The sequence below is a fragment of the Talpa europaea genome, assembly GCF_964194135.1.
Source record: "Talpa europaea genome assembly, chromosome: 1".
Taxonomy (NCBI): domain Eukaryota; kingdom Metazoa; phylum Chordata; class Mammalia; order Eulipotyphla; family Talpidae; genus Talpa; species Talpa europaea.
The window spans coordinates 47,098,861-47,106,410 of record NC_140073.1 but is presented as its reverse complement, the minus strand read 5'-3'; the positions used below and the strand labels follow the sequence as shown (position 1 = coordinate 47,106,410).

Sequence of the window (7,550 nt, the reverse complement as noted above, 5' to 3'; positions counted from 1 at the left end):
CTTTGGGGCCTTGGGCTGCCTTGATATACAGTCACCTTCTCCAACATCTTCCAGGCGCCGAGTTACTCTGCGGATGGCTTGTTGTTTCCTCATGACGCTGCTTCTGAGACTTTTCAGTTCTCACAAATGCCCTCTGACCTAAAGCCCAGGAGAGAAGGTTCCAGAACAATGGGCATGAAATAGCTAAACAGTAACAGCTGCTGAGCTGCTGTAGCCAGGTAAGGGGAGACAATAAGTGACCCAGGAAGTACTCTGGAGTCTGTTTGTACCCAGGACGGGGAGAATCCACTGTCAACGTGGATTCCACTCAGGAGCTGACTCTTGAGAAAGGCACATACGTTCCTTCCACCCTCATAGGGTGACCCGTCTATCCCATATCCTCTGGGTGTGCTGGGATGGAAGAATTTCTCAAGATATGAGGGTTTCAGTGCTAAATAAATCAGGACAGTCTAAATAAATCAAGACGGGTGGTTCATGAATGATACAACAAGTGTTATGTAAAACCAAATCACAAAGCACCTGGCTTAGTTGGAGACAGTGAGCCCCAGAGGCAGGTACATAGAAAGAGAAGCCACTGGGGTTTAGCAGACAGCATTCTGTAGTGTTCCTTGTAAGAAGCAGCTCTCCCTATAATACCAAGGTGGGATAACACAGCGCATGGAAACCTATTCAGAGACACAATGTCCCAGTCCAGGTGGAGTGGGATGAGAATGGAGTGCGGCAGAGAAGAGGAACTGAATCTAGAGCTGTACAGAAAGGTTCTTTCAGCCATCCTTGAAAAGGGCTCCTCCTGGGCCTCCCTGGTGGTGCAAGGGGTTAAGCATGGCACTATGAAGCTATCCATAGCCTCTGCTGTACCCGTTCAATCCCCAGCCAAACAGGGAGCTACCCACATGGTGCAACAGACCTCTCATGTCTCGCCAGCTGCTCCCCTCAGCAGTGTATTTCAGTCAATCACCTGTTCTGTTCACCTCTGTCTCTGGTGAGCCCTCTCACCACCGCACCTCTGGCCTGTACCCCAGTTCTAGTATGCATAAAACATAAATCTTTAAAAAAGAAAAGAAAAGGGCTCCTCCAGATCCTCAGAGTGCGTGAGCAAAAAGTCTTTATCTGAGGCCATTGACAGTTCTCTGGGCTCAGAGGCACATAAGTAGAGTCACGAGAACTTAAACTGCATAGAGTTTTCACCCCAGGGCTTAGCTTTATTGCTCTCAACCAGCGACCTGTTGTATTCACAAATTCTCAAGGCAAAGAATCCCACAAGGAACTGCTGTGTGGAGATAGCTGGGCTGGATGGATTTGTGCCAAATGACTGCAGTGAAGATTCTGGCACTGACAGTGGCCAATTTCTGGTAAGTGGTTTATTAAATTACCCAGGATGTTCCTTCACCTGTGGTAACAGGAACTAGGCTACCACATCAAACATCCTTCAAAGAGCTATTTGTACTGTAAAGGAATCACGTAACATTTTTAAAAAAAGATTTATTTATTTATGCATACAAGAACTGGGGTACAGGTCAGAGGTGTGTGTGGGGGGGTGAGAGGATTCACCAGAGACAGAATGGGGAACAGAACAGGCAGACTGACTGAAATACACTGCTGAGGGGAGCAGCGGACGAGACAGGAGAGGTCTGCTGCTCCATGTGGGTAATTCCCTGGCCACCTAGGGATCAAACTCGTGCTGCAGCAGCTGCGGACACCTTCACAGTGCTGTGCTTAACCCCTTGCACCACCAGGGAGGCCCTTGCGTGACATTTTAATTGACACTTGAACATAAATAGATGCTTCTCAAAATTTCATCTCTTGTTTGGAATATATTCCCTCTAGACCTGTAATCTTATTGATGTGGTTCATTTATATTACCTTTGTTGTTGCTTTTTTCTTTTAGAACAAATGGATCTAGGGTTAGGAAGTTCCTTAAAGGTTTTTAATCTAGCCCTTGTCCAAGTACTAAATCTCCTCTGTAGTATTTCAGCCCCCAAAAGCCCATCTTATGTACCTCTGGTTACAAAGAATTCACCAATTTTCAAGCAAACCTTTTGCATTGTGGGATAATTCTAATTGTAAGAAACATTCCATGTGTGAGGTGGAACTCAGGTCCCTGGAGCTGCTAATACTGGTTCAGGTTCTTCGTGTCTCTCTTCCCTTTGCTAGTCCCCTCGGTGTCGGTGCCCACCTCTCTTCCTAGTCAGACGGGACCAGCTCTTCAACTATTGCTCATTAGACCCTCACCATGTTGGGTATCTTTGTTGTATAATGAAATTCCTGCCACAAAGAAACAGGTGGGATTTCTTTCCATGGTTGGAAAGAAAAAGGTTCACTTTCTGGTTCACATTTCCCTGACTGTTCGGTTTCCAGGTGTATGCTAATGTTCCGATGTCTGTCTGCAGACAAGCAGCCCTGACCCACTATGCATGCCACAGCCTGTAATGGATTGGAGGACTCACCACCCATCTTCTACCTGGTGGGCATCCCCTGTCTGCCCAAATCCTTCTTCCTCCCTGTTCATTATTTTCTTTTTTTTTTTTTAAAGATTCATTTATTTATGCATACAAGAACTGGGTTCATTTATTTATGCATATACAAGGTCAGAGGTGTGTGTGGGGGGGGTGGTAAGAGGATTCACCAGAGACAGAGTGGGGAGCAGAACTGGCGGATTGACTGAAATACACTGCTGAGGGGAGCAGCGGAAAAGACAGGAGAGGTCTGCTGTGCCATGCGGGTAGCTCCCTGGCTGGGATCAAACTCATGCTGCAGTGGCAGAGAATAGTTTCATAGGCTGCGTCTTAATCCCCTGTGCCACCAGGGAGCCCCTTCTTCGTTTTTCTCTTAATCTACTTGCTCATCCTGGTGGGGAATGCCCTGATCTTGGTGGCTGTAGTGGCAGAACCCAGCATCCATAAGCCCATGGACCTCTTCCTGATCAAACTCTCAGCCCTGGACATCCTCTCCACTGCAACCACAGTTCCTAAGATGTTGTCCCTATTCTTGCCTGGGGACCACCTCCTCAGCTTCCCTGATTGTTTCATGCAAATGTATCTTTTCCTCAGCCTTTACTGCTGGGAAGCCTACATCCTCGTAGTCATGGCGTATGATCGTTATGTGGCTATCTACTCCTGCTGCACTACCCTGTCCACATGACCCCCCAGAACAGTGCTGCACTGGTGGCCAGTGCCTGGCTCGCTGCCCTCCTCCTGCCCACCCCAGCATTGGTCCAGACTTCCCATATGGCTTTTGGTTCTGTGCTCAGGTCTACCATTGCATCTGTGATCACTTGGCTATGGTCCAGGCCTCTTGCTCTGACACCACAACTCAGACTTTCTTGGGCTTCTGCATCACCGTAGTGGTGTCCTTCCTGCCCCTTCTCCAGGTGCTTCTCTCCGATGCCCACATCCTGGCCTCAGGGCTTCGCAATAGCTCCTGAGAAGGATGATCCAAAGCCTTCTCCACCCGCAGCTCCCACCTCCTGGTGGTTGGCACTTACTACTCACCTATTGCTGTGGTCTCTGTGGCCTACAGGGCTTACTTGCCCCTTGCCTTCCTCATCATGGGCAACGTTGTGTATGCCTTTCTCATACTCATTCTCAACCTTCTCATCTACATGCTGAGGAACAAGGATGTCAAAGCAGTCATTGCCAAAATGGCATGTCCCCGGGACCCCAAGCATTCTGGGAACCCTTTATCCTTAGCCGCAGTTCTGCTCCCAAGATAACAGTGTGCTGAGAATATAGAATGCCATCAAGAAAGTTTTTTGAAGGAAAGAATGACTTATAGCAGGGCCAAAAATATACCACTGGGACTTCTATTTCCATTAATGATAGGCTAGCTTATGAAATCAACTCTTCTGTGGAAAGAAAGAAAAATGCCAGGGAAAATATAAAAAGTATCTTCATAAAAGTATCAAATAGATTGTTCAATATATTAAGACTAAAACAGTAATAAAGATGAGAACATCGGAAGGTTAGTTATTAAGACATGGGTAGACATAGAGATCAATTAAATACAACAGAGAGCCTACAAACAGACTTTTAAATGTGGACAGTTGATATTTGAAGGAAACGAAATTTCAGGTCAGGGTGGAAGATGAGCATATAATAAATGATACTAGAACTGTCAGGTATCCATAAGTCAAAAAAAGAAATTTGTCTCTTAGCTCAAGTGAATCCTAAATCAATCTCATCTAAGACCTAAAAATGAAAGAAAAAAACCTACAAAACTATATAGAAGATTATAAAAATAACTCTAAGCCAAGAGAAAAAAAATTGACTGCTTTATAAAATAGATTTTCTGTTCATCAAAAGACCAAAAAGAGAGTGAAAAACCAAGTTACAGAACAAAAGAAGCTATTCACAGTGTATATAGCCAACTGATGGAGTCAGTATTCATAGTCAAAATATTTAATTACTTCAGATCAATAAAAAAGTTAGTCAAGTCATCAGGAAAATAGGGAGAATAAACAAATATCCAATAAATATAACAAAAAGTGCTCTCGACCTCTTTAATAATAGAAGCACAAATTACAACAACAAATAGATGCCATTAAAAACCAATCAGACTGACTGAAATGTGAAAATCTGACAATGAAGGGATGACAGAGGTGAGAGTCAAGAGAACTCTCATATCTTGATTGCGGCAATGTTCAATGGTACAACCACTTGGGAAAAATTGATCACTATCTTAGAATGTTGAGGATACTTGTACTCTATGATCTAGCATATAGCATTTCTCTAGTTTGCAAAATGTTCATAAACTGTAACACTATGCACCATTAAAATATGAAGGAATCACATATAAAATTAATGCATACCACAACGTGGAAGAATCTCAGTGTCCAACAAAAGAATCAACTCAAAGAATACATGTGGTATATATGATTCTAAGTTATATAAGGTTTAGGCAAATCTAAAATATATTTTTATTGATGCATGCATATGCCATAAACTATGAAGACATTTACCTCAAAAATCAGAATTATGCTTACTTTTGCAGAAAGAGAAAGCTGTCTTAGGGAGGGCCACCCAGGGGCTTATAAGGTATTGTCAATGTTTTATCCAATCTGAATGATAGTGACATGGGGTTTGCTTTACAATTAAACTGTATATTTAGACCTTACACATTTTTGTTCTCTATGAACATTCTATTCATAATAAACTCTTACAAGATATTATTCCATTTGGGCAGAGATGCAATAGTAGTTCTCAATGTTTGGTCAAGCCTTCCCATTGGGTATGGTAGATTGTGATGGTTTTCACGCTCACAGTAATCATTACCTTGCTGAATATAACTTCCCCCATTTGTTCATTCAATTAAAAAGCCTTTATTGAATATCTGGGAAGTGCTGGACCATGCAGAGGAAGGTAGAGACTCAGAGAGAAATTCAGGTCATCATTACCCTTGATTTGCTCACATTCTAGCAAGGGGGACAGACTTAAGGGGGGCAGACTGAATTAAATTTATTGTCTGTAGAACACTCTTACATTAAAATCAAGTAAAGTATGCTTATGTCAGAAATATCAGGATGCTATTTAATTCAAGGTAAAAATGTCTTCCATATTTTATCCTCTCCCTTCTACACACCTGCCATCAAGAAATGGAGTTTTCCTTTCATTAAACCCCAGGATTTTAACAGGTGAGAATGGAGTCAAAGAGGACAGAACTACAGTGCCCCCCCCACCCAAATAGGCAGAAAGGAAAACCATTCTCAGAAAAGTGAATGGAGCAGGCAGTGATATTTTTGTGTGTGTGGTGTGTGTTAAAGGGAAAAAGGGCCCCCTTAGCAAATTGTGATAAAGATGCAGCATTTAAATGGAAATTTAAGCATGGGCATTTACAGGGAGTGTGATCTTCAGAAAATAGTAATAAGGTTCTTCAGAAAGTATGGAAAACTCCTCTGGAAGAGGAGTTAAGGGAACAAAGCAGGGACACATAAGGTGGCTGCTTTCCAGCATTAATTAAGGTCTTTCTTGAATTAAATTTATTGTCTGTCAAACACTCTTACATTAAAATCAAGTAAAGTATGCTTATGTCAGAAAAATACTTTCTTAAGATTAATCTCACTTTTACAAAACTAAGAGCGAAGTGTTCAGCCCTAGCCAGAATATGTAAGATGAATGTTACTGATTCTCCCCAGTAGAGATTTTTTTAAAAACCACACATTGGGGTAATTGCAAAAGCCAACTTGTTTTACCGGCAGTGATGGCCTAATATTTTTTTTATCTAATTATTTTTCTCTCCTCAAAAATGGTTACCTCAACTTTTTGCCTAGGAAATAAAAATTGTCAGCTAAATGACAATTAAGTGTCAGTCATCTATTACATACATATGTCACAAGCCTACTATGTGCTATAGTTTATATTCCCATGTTACTGGGAGTCAATTAAAAGGAACTCTAAAATGGGGGTGGGGGGAAGCAAATATTGTCTAAAAAAATTAAAAAATGATAAATGTTAAAATAAATAAATAAATAAATAAACCTGAGGGGAGGAAAAAAAAGAACTCTAAAATTGACTTTACTTATCACACATAGTGAAAATACTTACATCCTCATGACATTATAGTTCCATTACAAAAGTTATCTTTATGATGATACCATTTCTCCTGCATTAATTTCATGTATTCCTGATAATAATTAAATACATGCAGTATACTGAATTCTTATTTGAATATTATGTTTGTATATAAAATAGCACCACTCACTTTGATTTCTTTTATCTCTCCACTATTTTTTTCTTCAAATGTATGTACACAATTGTCTGTGCTAGCTTTGTCTTGTTTACCTTTGAAGATTTCACTCCATTTTACCTTTGCAGACTCCAAATTAGCTTTTTATAATTCTAAGCAACATGTTTTAAATAACCCACCCACTTTTTTCTGTTATTTTCTTTTTTTTAAAGATTTATTTATTTTTATACAAGAGCTGGGGTACAGGCCAGAGGCACGGGAGGGTGAGAGGATTCACCAGAGATAGAGCAGCGAGCAGAACAGGCAGACAATCGAAATATGCTGCTGAGGGGAGCAGCAGATGTGACGGGAGGTATCTGCCATGCCATGTGGGAATCTCCCTGGCTGCAGACAGCTTCCCAGAGCTGTGCTCAACATGCTGCGCCACCGGGGAGGCCCATCTGTGTTGTTTTCAAAAGAATAAAACTTCTATAGCTGAGTGCTATTTCCACAGAGATGTGGAGATTGAATAGCACACTCATATAATCAATGAGTCAAAAAAAAAAAATCACAAGGGAAATCAGAAAAAATTTTGAGATGAAGGTAGATAAAAACACAACATGCCAAACCTTATGCAATGCAGCTAAGGCTGAACTTAGAGGGAAATTAGTAACATAAACACATATTAAAAAAGAAGAAGAATCTCCAATCATTAACCTAATTTTATCATTAAGAAATTAGAAAAGCAAAACAAACTAAGCTCAAAACAAACCATAGGCATGACATATAAAGATAGGAGTGGAAATAAATGAAAAGAGAATAGAAAAACCTGACAAATACAAAGCTGATTCTTTGAAAACCAAAATGGCAAACCCTTAACTAGATTGACC

At 41.1% G+C, this 7,550-nt stretch overlaps 1 pseudogene across 1 annotated transcript; it reads left to right on the top strand.

The window, feature by feature from the left end:
* Nucleotides 1–2,410: 2,410 nt before the first annotated feature.
* On the top strand, nucleotides 2,411–3,712 carry LOC311181334 (olfactory receptor 2AT4-like; annotated as a pseudogene). The gene is made up of 2 exons: nucleotides 2,411–2,498; nucleotides 2,807–3,712. The product of its transcript is annotated as an olfactory receptor 2AT4-like (transcript).
* The last annotated feature ends 3,838 nt before the right edge of the window (nucleotides 3,713–7,550 follow it).